This window comes from Macaca nemestrina, unplaced genomic scaffold, assembly GCF_043159975.1.
Source record: "Macaca nemestrina isolate mMacNem1 unplaced genomic scaffold, mMacNem.hap1 Scaffold_149, whole genome shotgun sequence".
NCBI lineage: Eukaryota > Metazoa > Chordata > Mammalia > Primates > Cercopithecidae > Macaca > Macaca nemestrina.
The window spans coordinates 49883-71819 of record NW_027257632.1 but is presented as its reverse complement, the minus strand read 5'-3'; the positions used below and the strand labels follow the sequence as shown (position 1 = coordinate 71819).

Here is a 21937-nt window from a genome sequence, read left to right as displayed (position 1 = left end):
CTAGTTAGGACATCCAATTAAATAGAATTCTCCTAAATAGAGCGTGCTCTTTTCATAAATTTTAAAAATTCATCTATTCATCAAACACATATTGAGTACTTATCACCCTGGTTGCTAGTCACTGTTCATATATATTTTTAAGGAATTACTTCCACCTAGCTCTGAAATAACATTGTATTTAGAATTTAGCCCAGAGGTGATTAAGCATGAACTTTTCTCAGCAGTCTTGTTTTCATTTTTACTTGATAACATGTTCTCAGACTCGGTGCCCAGCTGACGTTACTGTGCATTGCCCCAGGCACACACCTGGCCGGCGCTGTGTCTCTGGGGCTTTAGAGCAGGAAGGAAGGGCTGCCAGGTGTCTGGCCCTTCCATGTTTCCCTGGGGGAAGGATTAGGCCTTGGGCAGGAGTCTTGGCTTGTCTTACTGGATTAGCTGGTGTCATTCAGTCAGCTCTGCCTTGGTGTTAAGCTCTGGACTGACTCTGACCTCTGAATGGCAGAGGAGAGGATGGCGTTTTAGAATCAGTCATGCAGACCGGGGCACCCAGCAGGTCTCGGATAAAAAGTGGTGGCAATTGATCACTTCCCTTTTTGGGAGAACTGTGTGGATTGACTCAGACCTCTTTCTTTTGATTTTATCTTGAGACTTTGCAGAAGCAAAAATGCCTTTAAAAAAATTAAATGATGGGCTTTTGTAATGTTTGTGTCTCCCCAAGATTCACAAGTTGGAATCCTCACCCGCGAGGAGATAGTGCTAGGAGGGGGAGCTTTGGGCGGTGAGGAGGTCTTGAGGGTCTCATAAATGAGATTTGTGCCCTCAAAAAAGGGACTACAGAGAGCTCCCTCGCTCCTTCCATGGTGTGCGGACCCAGTGAGAAGCGCTGTCTATGAACCAGGAAGCCCTCACCAGGCAAACCTGTCAGGCCTTGACTATGGACTTCCCAGCCTGAGACTGAGACTGAGAGCTGTGAGAAATGAACTTGTGTCATTTGCCAGCCCCTGCCCAGCCTGTGGTGTGTTGTTAGAGCAGCCTGGGTGAACGAAGGCAGGTCGTGAATTTTCTGTCATGCTTTCTGGCTTCAGATACTTGCTAGGGAGATGTCACCATCTTACCCAGGTGGAAGTGTCTGGAATCAGACGTTCCGTTATGATTTGACCTTGTTCTTGCCCCACGCCTGTGCCGTTCACACCTCCAGGTGTCTCGGCTGCCCGCGGCCCCTCCAGACGTTTCTGATTCGGGGTGTGGTGCTGGTCGCGGCCGTGCCGTCAGTGACCAGGAGTAGGAGCTCGCGCCCCTCGTGAAGCAGCAGCCTCACCCGGAAGCTGCCGAGAAGCATTTGACAGAAGGTGATTGCGCCTCGAGACTGAAACTTCCTGTTTACAGGGAATGGAGGTGCATAGTAGGGAATTTAATGATGGCCCTAGAAACAGATGCCTCTGGGGTAGGGGATATTCTGCAGGACAATGCAATGATCTTCTCGAAAAGTGAAGATCACAGATAAAAGGGGTGCGAGGCTGTCCCTGACTAAGACGGGGAAGGAGAGTCACTCAGCACAGTGTGTGGCCCGGATAGAAAAGACGTTTTCGGAACGATTGTGCTACCTGAACATAACCTGGACAACGATGCTCTGAAATCATTCTTGTCTGCCGATGATGGTACTGCGGCTGCAGAGGGGCCTTTATTCCTAGGGAACGTGTGCCTGAGGACTCGGTGAGGCAGCAGGAGCCTCTCACCTTCAAGTGGCTCCAGAGAAGAAACAAATCTGTCTCTCTGTCTGATCTACAGAGAGAGTGAGAAAGCAAATCTAACGAAATGTTAGCAGTTGTTGGAGCTCCACGTGGAGAAAACTTGACCACTCGTTGTACTGTTCTTCCACTTTTTAAATATGTTTGAACATTTTCATAATGAAAATGTGGGAAAGTAAAAATAAATCTGGAAATTAGAACGGAAGTGAGCCCAGCCAAGTGCTCTTGGGTTCAGCCGGGAAGAGCCAACGGTCCGTTGGTGTTCTCTCGACTCGTCGTGGGGATTTCCTCCTCCTGGGTTCACCACCTAGTTTTCCTTGTGATAGTTATTTTATACATAGCTATGAGCATAGGTGATACTGAAAACACACGTTTAGTGTGGTTTGTCATTAAGAATTTGGAGAACTGGCTAAATAAACCACTTGTACAGAGTTGAGATGAGCACTACCTGCCTCAGCGTCTGTGGTAACAGCTTCATTTGGGTGCAGAGCTTGGCAGAGGTTTGAGTGACTCTGTCTCGATGGTCCTCTGTCAGAGGACAAGGTTAAGCATCACCACCGAGGGCCCTGTTGAGCCTCTGGGCTGGAAGTAACCTCCCCCTGGCTGGTGAGGCAGCCTCTGAGGGCCTTTCCTGACAAAGCCCTTCACTGAGCTGCAGTTTGGCCATCTCTGCCCTCACCTCCCCGACTGCAGGGCCTCGAGGTCTCACCACCTCCAGCCTGAGCACCCAGTGCCCAGGGGCAATTTCCCACCTTCCCTGGGGGCTCAGGATTCTGGCTCCCGGGGCAGTGCCCGCAGCTGGGCCCCTCCTCCTGGGCTGGGGGTAAGGCTGGCCACGGCCTCCTGCTATGTCCCACTGGCCACTTCACCGCAGCTGCAGCCCTCACTGGGTGGCCCCTCCTGCTTCTGTTGGATGAGGAGATGCAGGCCTTCACCGAGGCTTCCTGGCCTCGCCCCTGCTGGCCCCAAGGCTGTGCCGCTTCCCCCTTCCCAGCCCCTGGTCTCTGTACAGTGTCTGTCCAGGATGTCTGTCCATCTGTCCTTGACATTCTGTCCAGAAGCAGCCACTGTCATCTTAGTTTGTGAGGGGCGAGCAGAGCCCAGGTGCGGTCGATGTGGAGATGCTCATGCACTTCAGTGTGCAGGGAAGTGAGTTCCTTCATATCTACAGCCTCTGCACAGCCAGCTGGGAGCTCACCCCATTCACAGGTGGATGTGCCTTGTTTTTTGGCCCAATCACCTGCATTAACTCAGAAGAGTCACAGTTCCCTGCTTTTCTGTCTTTCGTGACCGTCCATCTCCCTCCTCTGCCTGGGGCTGAATGGTGGGGTCTGTCGTGGGTTCGTGGGACCCTCTGTTCTTGTGCGGCCACCAGGAACTGTTATCCGGGCTGATTCCACAGGAGGAGTTTGGGGTGAGCTCCTGAGCGAGAGGTGGGAAGACTAACGTCTGTGTAAACCTTGCTTGTTCATGGTTATTCCTCTCAGTCTTCTTAAATTGTGAAAAATTGGGGACCATTTTGAAATATGGATTTAGGTATGGATTGGTGAGGAGAGAACGTTGATCTAATTGGGTTTACGTTGTGTGTGATAATTTTACACTATCCTTGGGAAAAACTGAAGATGTTGACAGGGTCATGAGAATCGTTTCTTTCTTTCTTTCTTTCTTTCTTTTCTTTTCTTTTTTTTTTTTTTTTTGAGATGGAGTCTCACTCTTGTTGCCCAGGCTGGAGTGCAATGGTGCAATCTCGGCTCACTGCAAACTCTGCCTCCTGGGTTCAAACAATTCTCCTGCCTCAGTCCCCCAGTAGCTGAGATTATAGGCGCTCACCACCACGTCCAGCTAATTTTTTGTATTTTTGGCAGAGATGGGGTTTTGCTCTTAAGGGCATTGTTCGTTAAGTATTAATTGGTGGCCTGCCGTTGAACTGATGTTAGTGTAGTGCTGACATCATCAGCCATGGCAGAAACTTACTTGGCATCCCTGGAAAAGAGGGCAGGGAAGCATAGTGCCCTGATACCACCTCATTCTCCAGTGCTACTTCCAACTCTGAGCTGATGGTCATTATGAGTGGATCTGCCCTGGACAATTAGTTTAGTGCAGCTGCCTTGGACAGTCAGGTTAAAAGTAACAAACCGCCACAAAACTCAGCTAATAAAATGTGAGGAGAGACATGGGGCACCAGGAAGGGGTGAGGCCTGTCTCCCTGTGTGCCATCTGTGTGGAGCCTCAGTACCTAGGGGACAGCGTTTACACAGAGCCCCAGGTTTTTATTAGCATTTCCCTGAATAAAATGTCACTGGTGAGCTGCGGACTGGGAGGTTTTTCTGATGATTAGGTTTCGTAATGTGGGATCATCAGTAGGCAAGGTGGGCCTGAGGGCCATAGGATCTGGAGACTGTCCAGGGCTGCTTTCTGGGGATGACAGGCTTGTCCCTTCAGCAGTCAAGACACCAAAGAGAGTCTTTCTGAGAATAAAAGAGAGAAGCTTTTAAGGAAAAAAGCAGTTTCTCTCTCTGTTTGGGAGTTGAGTGCATTTTCCTACATTTACTCGGAGATGTTCCTTGGTTCCCACCATGTGCCATCGCCCCGCTATGGGGTAGGGTCACCCCACCTCGTACCTAACCCAGGAAAACTCCTCTGTAGTTATTTCAGAGGCTGTGTGCATTTCTCTTGCCTCAACGGGTAGAGTGAGTTTTTCTTCCTACTGTTTTTAGTCAGTTTTCTTAATCTAGCCTGTTACTGGGATAAGTTCCAGAGACGAGCAGTTTTAAAAACAATCTTTGTACGTTGAGTAGAGAGCAGTCCACCTGTAACCAGTTTGTTCTTGGAGGTACCGCAGCGGCCTTGGTTACGCGAGGGCCCCGTGGCTCAGGATGGGCCGAGGAAGGAGTGCGTGAGCAGTGGGCACTGGCCGGAGGCAGGGGAGGCGTGGCCACCTGTGGCTCGAACTCCCCCCATCCACTCTACCGCACCGCTGGGACGTGAACATTCTCGCCCTGGACGTTTTGTCTGAATGTTCAGTGCCCAGGCTCTTGGGTACACAGGCGGCCCCGGGTTTTATTTCAAAAGGGTGTCACGAACAGTGAAGTAACCCACGTGCCTAAGCTTTGATTGACATGAAGGAATGTAGAGGCTGCTGAAATCCTGGTCATTTTAGAACAAAGTATTTTATTAACAGTTTTCTAAAAGAAAGAAATCATTAAAAAATTGATCCCTGTTGAGGTAGAAGGATCTCGTCCTCATGCTCCTCAGTTCCTTCCAGAATCAGCTTCCAGTTCAGCTGCAGAACAGGTTTTGGTGGTGGCTGGAGCAGCCCAGGCAGGTGCCGTCGGGTCTAAGTTCACACTGGTGGCCGTGTGGTCTCCAGTTACGGTGCGGGCCGTGGGGTCTGAGTTCACACCATTGCCCATGTGGTCTCCAGTTACGGTGCTGGCCATGGAGTCTGAGTTCACACTGGTGCCTGCGTGGTCTTCAGTTACAGTGCTGGCCATTTGTGCCTTTCTGGGAAGTTAGAAGGAGGATCATTTCATCACGTCTCTGTCCTCCCACACCTGATCTATGCTGGGCCACCGTGAATTCTTCCTTTTAACTGTTTCTCTCATCACGGGCAACACTGGTGTTCTGTGGTCAATGTTTGCCATTTCTGAAAACGGATTCTGTGTTTCTTTATATAATCACCTGGTCTCTTTTACGAATTTCGCTTTTCTTTAAGAAAATCATCGTGCTTTTATCTCTTCAATGTCAACTCTGTTCCCTGACACAGGCTCTTACCAGCTCGAAAATTAAAAGTAATCTCTGATTATACTTAATACTTTCTAAAGTTTTCAAAAGTTTATCAGCATGTGGGTTACTGAACATTGACTGTTTATTTAATGGAAAATTAGATTCTAAGTAGAGTATTAGAGTGAAAATGATCTTTTGATTTTATTAAAATATTCAGGTAAAAATATTAAAATGCCTTCGCCAAACTTCATGCCTGTGTAGCGTGAAAACATTAAGCTGCTCTCTGCTCCCGGGAATGCATGAGTAGAGTATGTGTTTGAAAGCGTCATTCCAGTCTTAAGTTTTAGGTATTCTTAAAGGGGTTGGCTGGAGAAGTGACATTTAGCATTGAGTGAACGTTTGACAAAGATTTGTCTCGATATAAAAATAGTTAAAAACAATCTTTAGTGTTTCCTGTCAGGGTTCACCCATTAAAGAATGGTCTTGTAAAAAACTCATCGAGAGTGTCGGCGCCCAGAGGTGCTACCTTGCCCACAGTTGTGTCATCTGCTGTCACCAGGCGACACGCCCAGCGTTTAGCTGCGCGTCAGATGTGGCCACGGGGCCACAGGACATCCCTGCGGACGGATGTTCTTATGCAGATTAATGAGGATGGAGACCGCTGCAGAACTGTAAGCCCCCCAGGGGCTGACGGAAGCCTGGGAATACCCGAGACACCAGAGTCGCTGCTGCCCTGGGTGGAAGGAAACCTGCCCTGGAAGATGGGAAATGCAATAAGGAGAAAGTACCAAGGTACATGATGCTGTGAAAACGGAGATGTTTTAATTAAATTAACAATTAAAATCATTTTAATTATGTGAATTATTTGAATTCATGTTAGTTCTTTTTAGGAAATTAATACTTAAAGCAAGTTTGTTTTCTGAATTGTTTGATTTAATTGAGTCAGCACAAGAGTTAGCATTGATATCTGACCCTCTTCCAGGGTTGGGGCAGAGGAGATAGGGGCAGAGGAGACAGGCCTCCCACCCGCTTTCCCCTGGAGCTCAGCCAGAATTTCCCATTGAGGAGCCCTCAGCTCCCTGAGAGCCAGGAGCTCTTGCGGAGAAGCCGCTGTCGGCATGCCACCCGCTTTGATGGCCCTGCTCTGCCATCCCTGCGCTCCAAGGGCCGGACCCTGCCGCTGCCTGTGCCAGACGGGTCTCAGGGAGGTGCCAGCCAGGGGTTATGCATGGCGGGGCCTGGGCATCGCTGTCCAGATTCCGTGGCTGCCGGTTTCATTCTCTCGCTGTTTGTCCCCCTAGCAAGACTCATGAGGTTCCTTGAGGACAAGACCCCCTCCTGCCACCTGGTCTGTTTCCTGAACGTTCTCTGCACGAGTACAGCCCCGGGATGCAGCCCTCGGGAATCAGGGTGTCGGCCATAGTAGGGCGGGTCGCTCTGCTGGGCACCATGATGGATGTTAACTGCTGTGCTTCACTTTGGGGACATGTTTAAGTACAAAAGTAATTTTAAAATTTCACCATTATTTCAAGACAGCTAAGAGCCTATTAGCACAGAATCCCTGGTCTGAATGAAATCAAACGGTTCTTATTAATTATTCATGATGCCACGAATATGTAGCCTTATTTTTTATAATTGCCAGTCTGTATAATTAACCTTTCATTTGGTTAAAGTACTTAACACTAAGTAGAGCTGTAATTTCAACTGTTTATAAAGCATATGGAAGAATGTTTAAATGTTTAATTAGAACCACTTTTTTAAGTTTCATAGAGAATTTTTTTTCTTGTCAACAAGGGTCTTTAATTATTTAAACCAAAAGAGAAAAACAGACCAGAAAAGAAAAACAACTAGTAAAGCTCGGAACTGCGAAGGTGGCATCATTCCGTTAGTCTCGGGTTTTGCTTCCTGGGTTTGTGACGTGGTCAGAGTCCTTGTCTTTGATTTCCTAACACAAGTTGTTAAAGTTGGAAGTGAGTGTGAAATTGAGTTAGTCTAGCTTTATTCTTTCACGGATGAGAAGTGAATTATCTTCAGCAAGGTGGGTGCAGGCGTGGTCCCCGGGGGTCACTGTGGTGAACAGGCCGCCCTTGTGGGGAGCCAAGTTCGTCATCACTGGGACAGAGCCCAGGACACTTCCCCAGCTGGCCAGCCTCTTCCTAGAACCTCACACATTGCAATGGATGGAGTCCAGATCTATACCGTGAAGAAACGAGGGTGGTTACAGAAAGCACCACGATCTCAGCTGAGTGGCTCTGAGCACCCCAACGTTGGGGCACCTCAGCATCCTGTGTGGCTCAGGCTGTGCCCAGCAGGGAGGCCGGCCCGATCGAGCTGCGGTCTCCACCCTGAGAGTGAGGGCTCCTTCCCCCAGCGCGAGTTAAAGCATCATGTGTCCACCTGTGCAGTGGCTGGTCCCAGTGGCCCTGGAGGGCTGAAACCCTGGGTCCCGCCACTGGTCCGGGGCATCCGTTTCCCCTTCCTGCAGTTCCTGTGTCTGTGTGTCCAGGGGGCTCCGATCCCTGTCTTAGGACCATGGCTGAGGGGTCAAGTTCACCCGCTTTGGAGCTGGCCCGGATCTTGGTTCTGTGGATCCTCGCTGTGTGGCTCTGGAGCAGTTCTGTCCTCAGGAGATGGATCCTCACAGCCGCCTCTTGGGGCCATGAGGAGAATTAATAGGACGACCCCCGGGTAGCTGCTCAAAGCCCTGTGCGGGGCCAGCCCTGTGTCTCCACCAGTTCCTTTGCTCTGTGCTCCCCCCCACTGTCACATCGCCAGCCTTTATTTCCTTTTCCTTGGACCCAGACAGCGAATGCTCCGCTGGTCTTGGCAGCCCCTTCTCTAGTCTATCCTCAAATCACTTCCTGACGGACAGCCATGACTAGCCATCGGCGTGACCAAAACCCCACAAAATAGAACCCAACTTTCCTATTAAGCTGTACAGAGCTGTCCCAGCCCCACTTCCCACAGGCTGGCCTCATTCACCATGGGATCCGTGGTTCTCACCTGGGGCTGGGGGTGCCCCTGGCATCTGGTGGGGAGTGTCAGGGATGTCCCTCCAGGCCCAGTACAGTCCCCCAGCCAGTGGCCGGCAGACAGCAGCACCCAACCTGATGTCCCTGTGGCTTCTGGTTCCCCGAGGCTGGCTGTGCTTTGCTGCCTCTACATGTTCTCAGACGTGTGCCCTCTCTCCACCTTCACTGGTTAGCAGTGTTCCATCCATTAGAGCTCAAAGCACTGCCTCCCGGCAATGCAGCCCCTTCTCCTGGCCTACCGTCTGCCTGTGCCCCACGGTCTGTACCGTGTCCTCACGGACCGATCAGAGCGAGGCTCCCAGGGATGGAAAGGTTCCTGCTTGTGTCTGCTTGTGTCTCTGTCCCGCCTTCTCTGGACCCGGCACCGTGGCCTTTGCCGACAGAGGTCTTGGGTTGATTGTCAGCGAAGCAGACAATCTATATGGCTCTAAATGGCTGTGAACATGCTTGATTGGGTTATTTTAAAAATAGTTGTATATGTAAACATTTGAGTGTGACACAGGTGGATTTTTGGGCTAATGGTCTTGTTCTTCAGGGAGTAACCACAGGCCCATGCACAAGGACCATTTCCAGCTGATTTATGGAACGCTGTTCTACCTGGTTAATTTTCAACGTTATCTCAGCCTGAGAGGTAGGTCAGCATGTGACGAAGTTCACTGGTTTGAATCCTAATCTGCTCCTTAGGAGCTGCACCTTCCATGCCTTCGTTTCTTCCTTGGTTAGGTAGGGAAGGTATGAGCTACCTCAGAGTTGTGAGTGAGGCCTGCATCGAGTGACCGCATTAAAGTGACAAGGACTGCACCCGGAGTGTTGATATTTAAAGACCTTTAAACATCGCGATGCTGCATTTTCATACCCAGGTAAAACAGCAAAGTTCTTTCAGATGCAGACACAGACCCTCGGTGAGGTGGGGGGCTGATGGCAGGAGGTGGACCACCGACCCTGTAACGAGGGCGTGGTCTGCTCGAGGCTGAACGAAGTGCACATCATTGCATGTACCACGGAGGTCCCTCTCGTGAAGTCCTGGAAGGGTCCATGTGGCTAAGCCATGTGGTCTGTCCATGGCGTCTGGCAGGAGCAGAGCTTTCGGGTGCAGCCTTGCTCTTGTGCGCACAGCCCTCAACGGTCTCAAAAGTCTGAGGCTTAAAGCAGGCTTGGGGTTTCCTTACACCTCCTGGACATCTAGTTTGCCTGGCAAACATGTTTTTCTTGGGTGTAAAGGTGAAGGAGTGGGTGATTCTGGTGAAAGTGTACTAATTACTGCACTTCTGGGTCAGTGGCGCTTGGTTGAAGACACTATCTGCCCTGGATGGACATCTCTGGGATGGTGAGAACCGGTGGCTGGATGTCGCGGGGTTGCCAAGAAGATGCCAATTTTTTCCTTTTTCCTGAGTAACAACACCCTACTTTGTTTAGGGAAGCAGCACACCCAGCTGAAAATCCAATTCTCTTGTACGGCGGAGCGGCTGGTGACACAGGTCCAGATGCTGGGATGCTGATGGGGGGTCCTGGAGTGGGAGGTGTCAGGAGGCTTTCCTGACCCACAGCAGCCCTGGGCCCTTGTCCGGCCTTCTTGCCCGGGGCATGACACCTGGAGGGAAAGCAGCTTCGGGGGCCCGAGGGCCAGAAGGCAGAGTCCTGGCGTGTGAGGCAGGCCTGGGCCAGGCTCCTCGGAGGATGTCACAGACCTGCTGCCCATGCAGGGACCACCCACCTCTGAGCCCCACGCAGATTTTCCTCCATAGCCGAGTGAAATCCTGATACAGCGAGTGAGGCAGTCAGAGGCACCTTTTGTGGAAGGAGGACAAAGCTGGAGAGAAAGAGGTTTTCCTAAAGGCACAAGGCGCTGATTCTGCGTTAGGGATAATTCCTAGGAGTGTGGTTGCTGGTGGGTGGAAAACTAGCCAGAGAATAAGTGGGAGTGGCACTTGCTGGTATTTAACTGATTCGTTCATGAATGGTCCGAACAGTTCCAGTGAAAAGAACATTTCGGACACAGAAGTTTTCATCCTGCCTGACAATGAGCATGACCGTGGGCTGTTCCATCCTTCCTGGGCGACAGTGAGAGGGTCTCAGGCCCTTCCGGCCCTGTGCTGGCATTTCCCCAGGGTGTGTGCCCCATCCTGAATAGGCTGGAATGCCTCTGGGTGCAGCTGAGTCTCTTGAAAAGGGAAGAGACATGTGATGTGCTCTGGCTGAACAGGAAAACGAGGGAGGACAGGGAGAGGGGCCTGGAGGTGAGGAGGATGGTGAGCAACACTGGGGACAGAGGAAGTAGGGTAACACCAGGGACAGGGGGACGGAGGGTAACGCCGGGGACAGGGGATGGAGGGTAACACCACTTCTCCAGGTGCCTTTGGGGGATGCTGCCGCCTCTCGCACCCCAGAGTGAAGTCAACAGGATTCTGTCCCGAGGAGCCCCAGAGCCTGGCAGCTGGGATTGTCGCAGTATGAACGACTGTTCACTAGCTCTGCACCCTGGGACAGGCTCCCTGGTGTTTCCACCCTGGTGTCCCATCTGGACAGTGGGACCCTGAGTGTCCCCGTCCCAACTGCGCCCAGAGCCCTGGACTCCAGCGTGTCGTCGGCACTCATTAGCGTTTCTTTTGTTGTGGTCCGTGGACGAAGTGGCTCTCTCTTTGTGTGTTCACAGCCCTCCTGCTCACTTTACCTTCTGGGAACACTTTTTACATAGCTTCGTATGTGGGGAGGACTCGAGTGATTAATGGAATGTTTCATCAGGTGCAGTTCTTCTGTTTCCCAGTTTTGACACAACATTTGGTGAAATTTCCCGGGACTCCTGTGGTCAGCCTCACGGTTTCACTCTGTCGCTTTCTAATGCAGTATTCTTTGGGAGTCTTTTCAATTAAGCGCCATCATTTAAAAATAAGTTTTATAATATGCAGTTTCAGGTTAATTCTTTACCTTTGTGTCTCAGGCAGTAGCTACCTACCTGTGAGTAGTCACAAAGGTTCATGCAGTTTTCTCTAGCTGTCCCTAGCTCGTAGCTCAGCAGGTCCCTTCAGATGAGTCAGCCAGCTGTGTACCTGCATGTTCAGGATACTTGTCAGGGGCCTTCCTCAGAGCAAGACCGACGCTCACCTCATCCTTGGGACTTTGGAGCCCGCCCTGGAGAGACTCCAGCCACGTCCAAAGGGGCCGTCCGGGTCCCACAGGCTGGTGGGAGTGACTTCTGAGCCACTCCAGACCACACTTTGTGTTCCTACACCCCACAAAGCCACTTAAAGTGCCATGTTCTGGTGCTGTGTGCCTCACCAGTGTGCCACACAAGCCTGCACGGGGATCTGAGCGGGCGCTGCCTTCCTCAGGCTATGCTGGAGTTTTGGGGCAACTGGAGCACTCGTGGCTGTCATTCTCGCCACTGTCTGGGCTTCCCTAGAGGGTCTCACCTGCAGCGTGAGGACCACATCGGCAGCCACTGAGGAGCCGCCAGGTGCAGCGTTGGTCCCACTCAGTCCTTCTCGACTTTGGTGAGAGAGTAGACAGCAAAACTTCAGCTGGGAGCCCCAGGCCTTCTCTGCTTGGGGCCCTGGGACTGACATAGCACAGATCCTGCCATCCACGTGCTGGGGGCCCCGCCGTGCGGCTCCCTCCTCTGGTCAGGGGCTGCACCCTTGGGCTGTGCAGCTCCTGGTTCTCACACTCAGGGGCCCAGGGAGGGTGGTGGATGAAGAGAGAAGGAGAAGGGTGGCAGTTTGAGCCCAATTGTGTTGGCTTCATCTTCCGCCTCTTGTCCCTAAGTACATTGGCAAAGTTTTCCAGGTGAAAACTCAGAAGGGATTTTTAATGACTGGAATCTGTGAATTCCATGGAAGCCAAGTCTGTCCACCTCTTTCACCCACCTCATTTCTCCCCGTTGGGGCTGATTTTGGCAGCGTTCATAGGGGCAGGGACGGAAGGGGTGGGGGCCAGCCGTCGGCCCTGTGTCCCTCCCTTCCTCCCCTCAGCGCCACAGCATTTCGGTGTCATCCCCTTCCGTGCACGCGTCCTCATGAAAACCAAGTGCGGCTGGAGGGAGATGCCTGCGCCCACTCCCGTGACCTTCCCGGCCAGCCTGGCTGCAGCGGCCCCTCGGCAGGCATCTTTCTGGTGCTGCCTCCGTGCCCCTCCCATCACCTGATGCTCGTGTTCCTGAATCTTCACGCGTGTGCTCTGTGCAGCCACCTCACGGGCTCCCTGGGAAGGAAGACAGTGTCTCACGCCGGTCAGAATGCTCTTCTCTGTCCACTGAATAGTCCAACACAGAATCATTCCTCTGTGATTATTTGTGCTTTGTTATGTAGAACTGGAATAAAGAAAAAGTGAATTTAGATATTACAGCCATCATGTTGAAGCTTAGTAATTGCATTAGGGAATTAAATGGAAGCATTTGAGCTTCTCGAGTTCTAATTCCACATCTTCGTATCCCCATCACCCCATACCCAGTGTCTAACAGAGCTCTTGGTCTAGGAGTTTCTTGATAAATGCTTACTGAATTGAACTGGACTGAGCTTAACATTCCCACCCAGAGTTAGAAGCCAGTCCCTGAATAAATTGCATTTAGAATATGAGTTTGACGTTACTGTGGTAAGGGGTATCCTACACGTCATAATTCCTAGTCAATATCGGGTATTTAGTCAAATAGACTCAAGTATAGAGAAGCATAGGCCCATCTGGCAAAAGGGCAAGGCACGCTGCTTTAGGTCCAGGTCCCCAATATCAACTATGAAAATAAAACGTCAACTCCAATGACAGCCCTGTCCTCAGCTGGTCACTGTTTATGCTAACAATTATAAACAGCTTGAACTTGCTGTCCTGAGAGGCAACACACCCTCCATTCTCTCTGCAGTGTAGCTGCCTTGGTGGATGGAACATGCCCCTCCTCCCTCCCTCTCCCTATCCCTCCCTCCCCCCTCCTCTCTCCCTCCCTCTCCCCTCCTCTCTCCCTCCTTCCCCCCTCCTTCTTCCTATCTTCTCTCACCTTTCTCCCCCCACCTTCTCTCCTGGACAAGGGGCAGAAGAGAGGAGACCTCCGGAATCTTCTGCTTCATCCAAGCAGCTTGGGGGCAGCATCAACAGCTGCAATTTGGCTGCCCCAGCAGGTGCCTCAGGGCAGCCTTTCTAATGGGAATCCTGGAATCATGTCTTTCCTTAATGTGTCCTAAAGGCTGGAGGACATGAAGTGAAACAATGCTCCATGCTCAGTCCTGTGATTTTGTGTAATTATTGGACTTACTTTGAAATTAAACTAAATGATACCCAAGGTAGAGCATGAAAAAAAAGAAAAAACAGGCTATGGTGTTTGAAAAACAAACAAAACCGTTTGGTTTGTTGGTTTGTTCTTAGACCTTCACAGGCTCCTAGGTCACACGTTTCAGTTTCTTAGCAAGTGGCATTCTCTGCAGAAGCTGTGTCAGTCTGTTTGATGATGTCAGCCACAGCAGAAAGAAGCACTCCGTAGGCCCCGTGCTCAGCACCTTGGCGTGAGCTCCTGCCATCTTCTGTTCATGCTCATCACAGCTCTGTGCAGTGGGCATCCTCCTGATCCCTGTGGGAGGATGGAGGGTGGAGGCGGAAGGGTGAGTGATGGCAGGATCACATGAGGGGTCTCTCCCGAGGTAGGGAGGGGAACTGGCCCAGGACCTTAGTGCCCATCGCATCCTTCTTCCTCCTCCTCTGCCTCTCTGTGACTGTTTGACTCAGGCTGCAGGGACAGACATGAGTATGTGCAGAGCCTGTGTGCATCCCTGGGAATGTGTGCTCATATTGGCAGGGAGGGATGTGAGTGTGTACAGAGCGTGTGTGCACACCTTGGCGGTGTATGCCGGCGTTGGCAGGGACAGATGTGAGCGCGTATGGAATGTGTGTGCACACCTTGGGGATGTGTGCTGGCATTGGCAGGGACAGATGTGTACAGAGCGTGTGTGCACACCTCGGGGTGTATGCTGTCGTTGGCATGGACAGACGTGAGCGTGTACAGAGCGTGTGTGCACACCTGGGGGTGTGTGCTGGTGTTGATAGGGACAGATGTGTACAGAGCGTGTGTGCACACCTGGGGGTGTGTGCTTATGATGTTTTGTAACCGGCAAATACGTGGCCTGTTGCATCGGGCGGCCCTGCGCCCATGCTGAGCCCGTCAGTGGCCCTCGGGTTGGGGTCTCCATCTGCCCAGACAGCACTCGAGTGGCTTGAGGTTTCAGATTCTTCCTCTACGGATACTTGGGCTTCCTCAGGACCAAACATCAGAACCAGCCAACTGCAAACTACAAGAACGTTCAAATGCATCTTCAGTAGGAAAAACAAAAGCAATTGGAAAAATTTTCCAACGTGACCCCGTGGTTAAGCCGTTAGATACTCCAGCCAACAGATTGAGTCACTTTAAAATTCACACCAATTAAAATGTTTGTGAGAGTTGCAGAGCTTTACCGCTAAACCTTGAAATAATTGAAGCATTCTGCTCCACTTGCTTACAAACTAGAGTTGGGGATACCTTTCAGTCCAAAGTAGCAACCTTCTAAATCCAGCTTAGATGCGAGGCTCCCACTGACACAGGAAGAGACAGTGGCCCTTGAGTATTCTCCTGTGTTCAGATACTGTGTCATTTCTTTTTCTTTTTTTTTTTTTTTTTGTATCCTGATCATCACTTCTGCTTTTCCAATTCAAACTAAAGGGAGTTTAGTTCTGTTTTGGAGAAGCTGTGGTTAGTAGTTTCTTTTCATGGTTTGCTTAATCTCTTAAGTCTGGTGCTTACATTACCCAAATAGACTTTTCTTTAGTACGACAGTGCCATAACCCAGGGCTTCTCCCTCCATATCTTCTCCCCAGGAGGCTCCCTAGGAATGGGTGCTGGAGATCCAGCCCCTTTCCATGTGCCGTTTTCTTTGAGTCCAAGGTAGGTTTGGCTCAGAGAAGAAAAGAGGCCTCCGGGTTAGGTGCCTCTGACTGCTTGCTTGTGAAATGTTTAATGATAAGGCGACTTCCAAACTAATTTACACATTGATAGTTGTAGCTTGAAGTATCACCGCAGTCAGAAGAACAAGAAACACTCCCATAAAGTAGATAAGCAGAAAAAAGCCATAGAAGTTTAATACAGCGCAAATAAAATGGTGTTGTAAGAATGTCCAGTGGGAAATGCTCTCAGTCCAGCCAGATCCAGCTGTGGCGTCAGTCCAGCTGTGGCGTCCTCCTGTGAAAACATTCAGCCACGTGTGGCTCTGATCGCAATCACTACTCTGAATTGTGATCCAGAATGTTGTTGGGGGCCGATGCCGGGACTGTTCCAGCAGTTGAGTCTGATTGGGCGTCACGGTGGTGATGTGCTTAGCGCGGCCAGCTGGGCTGAGTGGTGGCCACCCGTGCACTCGCCACGTGCAGCCGTTATTCTGGTGATGGGGTTGCATGCGGCGCGGCTTGTCCACCTGGCAATTAAAGTACTGGGAACCCAACCGCGGGCGGGTGCCTCCCGACATGGGAGCTGTCTTTTTTATCCAGGGCCCTGTGGCGCTGCAGACCCCTGCCGCCAGTCTGAGCTCACAAGGAGGTACCGGAGGGCTCTGCTGGGGCATGGAGGTCCCTGAGCAGGTGGTCACTTATTGCTTGTGGAGTGGTCCATGGCCTGTGAGTTTATTCTCGGGGTTTGTGTGGGCGAGGTTAACCAGTTCACAGCTGGGCACTTACCCCTTACACAGGTGACACTAGTTAAAGTGGAATCTATATTAGCTCACACGGGAGTGTGTGAGGAGCTGGGAGGGTGGGGAGGCTTGGCCCTAGCACTAGATCCCGGTCTCCTGACGTTTCTGCGTCTTCCAGTTGAGGGGCCGTCAGAGCCGCTGTGGGTCCTGAAGACAGTGGGTGCCATATGGACCAGGGGATGCAGAAGCCTCTAGAGGCTGCGGGAGGCAAGGAGACGGTCGCTTCCCCAGAGCCAGCCCTGCCGCCACTTCGACGTTAGATGGTGGGACCTGTTTTGGACTCCAGCTTCCAGAAATGTGAGAAAATAAGTCAGTGTTTAGGGCGCGAAATTTGGGGTGATTTAGTGGAGAAATAGAAAACTAGCCCACAAAGGTGCACGCATTGAAATGTGCTCTGTCCAGGTGTTCACAGTGGTGTGAGGGGGATGGCATCGGGGTTCTGGGAACTCTGCAGTTTTACTGAAGGAAGGGGGCTCGCCACGCCTTTCCTCATATAACTGAAGGTATGTATGCCTGCCACACTGCCCAGGAGACAGGGACTAGAATTCTGACTTTATTTCTTATGGGAACCAAGCCACAGTCAGAACACGGTGAGGGCCGAGACGAGCTTCCTACAGCCTGAACTGGGAAGAGGAATCGCAAGTAGTTTGTGTTTTTCTACACAGACCTGTCCTTTTCAGGTTTTGTTAAGTTTTGGAAAAAGGGAGAAGCCAGGCACACCTCGGCGAGGGACAGTGTTTCTGGAGGTGGTGCGGCTTCAGCCTGAACGTGGCCGTGTGGTTGGGAGGCTCAGAAACTGCCCTCCAAGGGCACTCATCTATTCCTTATTGCAGTAATACCTTGTTTACAGAAATCCACAGAAATTACAGTGCGGGAGGCTTCTGGTCTGGATGGGTTTGGACCGAGGTCACGGGGTGTTGTCCCAAGTGCTAATCCTGATCTGGCAGAGGCTCTGTTCCCAAACAATTATTCCACAGTTTCAGAGCCTATATCTGAGTGATAGTCTTTTAACTTTGTTGCATAAAAGGAAACAAAGTATGTCTTGAGGGTCCAAAAATCCATGTGGTAATCATGGCTGTAAACTCATACCTGGGGCTTTGGGCTGGAGTGAAAACCACCGTCACCTGGCGTGGACGCTGCGTGGTATTTTTAGCGTGGCGGCCTGCTCGTGCCTTGAACTCTATCTGCAGTGTGAGCAACAGCTGTGCATTTGAGAAATGTGGACAGGTCAGCTTGCTCCTCCAGGGGCCTGCAGGCATCCGGGTGAGGGGCCTGGGATGAGGCCACATCAGTGGGAAGGAGCTTGGTTGTGTCAGCAGATATGTCTGTCTCTATAGGCCCGCAAGCCAGCCAGAACCCAGTTTTCCTTTGGTCATCTAATGCCAGAAGAAACCTGTTTCTTAGAGATTCTCATAATTTATATTAATGAACCATTTGACCGTACATAAAATGTTATAAATGCATGAGGCTTTACAACCTGGCAGATGTGTAACTCACATGTCGTTGTATCAAACTGTTGAAGATATTTGTTTCACTTGAAGGTTTTTAACATTTGATGTGCAAAGCAAATGCCAGTAGCATTTTGCAGGAGTATTTTGGAATTTTAAACACAGTGGGATAGTGCTGGGTCTCTGGGATACTGGTGAGGTGGACGTGACCTCAAGCTCTTGTAGCTTGCAAGCAGGATTGCTAAATTGTCACAACTGCAGTGCTGGAAAGTCAAAGTGGATTTCTGTAAATGAGGTATTAGTGCAATAAGGAACAGATGAGTGCCCGTGGAGGGCGGTTTCTGAGCCTCCCAGACACCCCAGGAGGAAGCGGGGGACGGGGGCAGTTACCCACCAGAACCTGGACGGTGAAGCTGGGTTTGCTGGTGGCCCTGCTTGGCAGGTCATTACGTGCAATAAGAAACAGGTGAGTGCCCTTGAGAGCGGTTTCTCGGCCCCCTTCAGAACCGCAAGTGGAAGACGCTCCAAGGTGGGGGGTGGGGGTTCGGTTATCCACAGGAGCCTGGATGGTGGAGCTGGGTTTGCTGGTGGTCCTGTGTGGCAGGTCATTACATGCAATAAGGAACAGGTGACTGCCCTTGAGGGCGGTTTCTCGGCCTGCTTCGGAACTGCAAGTGGAAGACGCCCCAAAGTGAGGGGGGGCTGGTGGTCGGTTATCCAGTGGGGCCGGATTTGCTGGTGGCCGCTGCGTGGCAGGTCACTGCGTGGAGCGATGGGAGGGGAGTGGAGTGGGAATAGAGGATGCACCCTCCACAGCTACTGCTGGGAGTTGGCTCTGGTAGCAGAAGGGGCATAGATAGAGGGATTCCCATCAGGGGCAACACGACTGGGGTCCCACGTGTGGTGGATGCCGAGGTGTGGCTATATGTAATCTCAGTCTGCACAGCCGTCCTGGTGAGTGGGTTCAGTTACCTTCCCATCTCACATTTGAGAAATCTCGGGGGCTCACATCACAGCTAGGCGGGTTGGAACTAATGTCTCGGGCAGGACGTTGGCCCCAGAGCCCAGATCTTACCCGCCCCCGCTCTTTTCAGTCCACCAAGCTTGTAGAGAGGGTTGTGTGGTGGTGGGTGGCGGCTGAGAAACCAACACAGTAGAAGGCGGGGAGGAACTAAACCAGGCAGGAGACACAGGCAGTGCTTGGGAGGTCTGCACGGGGTGTGGGTGTGGGAGACATCTCTGGGCCAGTGAACCCCGTTGTGTGCTCCTGGCTTGCCCAACCTTGGCCCTCAGCCACGTGCTGCGTGCTTTAGGTGAAATCTCAGTCGCTCGTGTGGTGCGGGCATCTTTTCTCCCTGGCTTTGCCTCTCTTTAAATCACGGAGTCTCAGTGGGGATGGCGGGGCGGATGGTGGTCCATGGAATTTGCCCTCCACCTCCCCATCCTTGTCCTGTCCTGTCTGGCCTGTTACCTGAATCTGTGTCTCTTCAGAGCCTGCAAATGAGTGGAGGCCACGACAGCCTCTCGCTGACCGACCTCTCAAACTTTTATTCATCAGAATAGTGTTAAATGCCGATTCCTAGGCACCCCCATTGGACTCTACGCCTGCCTAGCATGGGTACTTTGGGGAAGGTAGAGGATTGCTGGGCTGTTCCAGGGGGGAATTTGCATTGTTGAATGTCTATTGTGTTCCTTCCAGCACTCTACATTCCACGCACACCTGGCATTAAACCTGGAAGACCTCTGGGTGCTGTGCTGGTGAGGAAGCCCCGGCTGGACGAGGGGCTGCTGGGGCTCGGACTTGATTCCTGGGCTGGGGGCTGCGAGCTTATTCTCTTCAGTGGGTCTGCTGATGGGATGCCCTGAGAAGTCCTGCTGTGCACTCAGGGGAAGGTGCAGAGACAGGCTCAGAAAAGACAGACCATGGATTTAAAAATTCCTACTGGAAAATCTTTTATGAGCAAAGTAATTTGCATCTAACTGAAGACAATCATTGCTTGAATAATTGGTTTGTTTACAAAGTTGGTCCTATGAACAGATTAAAGTTTTCATTCATGCCTTATCTATAATGTGAATAGGAGCTATTACCGCAACTTAAATTAGCTTTAAATTTCGTATCAGATTGCAGTCCAGATTACAAACGGCTGCTTGATAATCTAATTGATAAAACGGAGGAATTTAGTGTTTGGAACCCAGAGTGAAGGGAACAGAATTGCTTTGGTTTCTCAAAAGGGTGTTGACTGAGTGGTGACCTGGGGTGAAGAGAAGTGGCTAGAGTCATTACACTCGAGGAGATGATCTGCCCCCGCCTTTCTCAGCTGTCTTCTGGACAAAACAAAGGGTGATAAATGGAGAAAATTCAGCACTGAGTTCGTCTATGCCCTGAGCTTCTCATACAGTCATTAATGGGCTGTATCTGTGAAGCCTCCATACAGGCACAAAGGAATTAGGCTAGAGTAAGGCGGCCGGCGACCTCTGGCGTCTGGACCGCGTGTCACTTCCTAAAGCCCTTTTGGGTGAAATGACAGTGGCAATGTCGTTGTTCGGAGGAGTGTAATCTCACGTATGAGATGCAGATTTTAAATGATGCAGATTTTAAACACCAAAGTCAGGAAGCTTGGTGGGAGTGGCTGTCTTCCAAGTGGTTTTCTGTGCTGCCATGGATGAGGCGTGGATGTGTCATCTGTTGGTGAGATCCACTGGTGAAGGGGCTAAGCAAACCATGGAGGTCGGGGGGGTGAAGCTGCATCTCTTCTGGCATCCCAAGTAAATACCTGGGATCCCATCTCCAGCCTTTCAAAGGACACAGACGAATATAAAATGCAGATGGGAGAGTTCATAATTTGGGCATCTCTGTTCTTTTGAAATCAAAGTGCAAAGAAAAAGTTTTGCCTTGAGGTCTTAACCCATACTTGTTTTTCTCCTGAGGTTTTAAGATTTTCTTAACTGCTTTTCTCTCCCCCAATCCTTGAGGAAGTTCTATCTTCATATCTTCTTAAAAGGTATGGTTAAAAGATATGGTTAAATTCAACACTGAAATATAAAAACATGCTTTCATATTTTTCTTTAAACTGATGTATCTGACATTGGTGAAGAACTAACTGGGAGTATTGGTTTATTTTTATTTTTTTGAGACAGTCTTGCTGCGTTGCCCAGGCTGGAATGCAGTGGCACGATCTTGGCTCACTGCAGCCTCACCTCTTGGTTCACGCCATTCTCCTGCCTCAGCCTCCTGAGTAGCTGGGATTATAAGTGCCTGCCACCATGGCTGGTTCATTTTTGTATTAGTAGAGACGGGGTTTCAACATGTTGGCCAGGCTGGTCTTGAACTCCTGACCTCAGGTGATTCGCTCACCTTGGCCTCCCAAAGTGCTGGGATTACGGGCACGAGCCACCACACTCGGCCTGGGATATTCTTGATTATAATTGTAACATATCCCTTTAATAAAAACAAAACAGAACAACAACAACAACAAAACAGCTGTCTGAAAAGTCTCGAAATTAAAGAGCTCAATTGGACAGGGATTTGGACACCAGTTGAATGGCCCAGCACACCATAGTTACATGGGCCACTCGGCCTGTTAGGTCCTTAGGGTATTTGAAGTCATATGGATATTTGCATTTCTGCCTCTGGATATCGTGTTAGTATTCGGCTAGTGTTTGAGGGCCAGGCTCAGATCCGGGAAAACAAGAGCCCCTGCCCTCACGGCACTTCTCTTCCATGTGTGTGTGTCAGGAAAATAGAAAGCATAAGATTTTTTTTCAATGAGCTGGGAAGATGGAAAAACAAGCTTAAGATGTTTACTTGCTCAGAAGAAGGGAAGTGCAAGGAACACTCAGCTTTGTTGCTGCTGAAGGAGGCCCCTGGTGGAGGCTGTTTCAGAGGTGGGGTTTCTCTGAGAAAGGTGGTAAGAGGCAAATAGGATGCCCCATCTGGTTTGCCAGAGATGGGGAAAGTTAGTATCCCCAAAACAGCTTCAGCATTCTGGCAAAGCTTTGGAAAACCAGCTACGGTGTAGGACCTTGTTGGCCGCTGGGTAGAAGGAAAACATTGCTGGTCCTGAGGGCTGTACTGTTGTTCCACTGCTATAAAGAACTATCTGAGGCTGGGTAATAAGGAAAAAAATGTTTAATCGGCATACAGTTCTGTGGGTTGTACAGGCTTCTACATCTGGGGAAACTTACAATCAGAGTGGAAGGTGAAGGGGAGGCCGGCATGTCTTCACATGGCTGGAAGGGGAGAGAGAGTGAAGGGGAAGGTGGCATGCACCTCCAAACAACCAGATCTCAGG

At 50.7% G+C, this 21937-nt stretch overlaps 1 long non-coding RNA gene across 1 annotated transcript in view; it reads left to right on the top strand.

Moving 5' to 3' along the window:
* Positions 1–2790: 2790 nt before the first annotated feature.
* Positions 2791–21937, top strand: part of LOC139361298 (uncharacterized) — a 39294-nt gene continuing 20147 nt past the window's right edge. Inside the window, exon 1 of the long non-coding RNA XR_011618842.1 lies at positions 2791–16494. This is a non-coding gene — a long non-coding RNA (uncharacterized lncRNA). The remainder of the gene's footprint in view (positions 16495–21937) is intronic.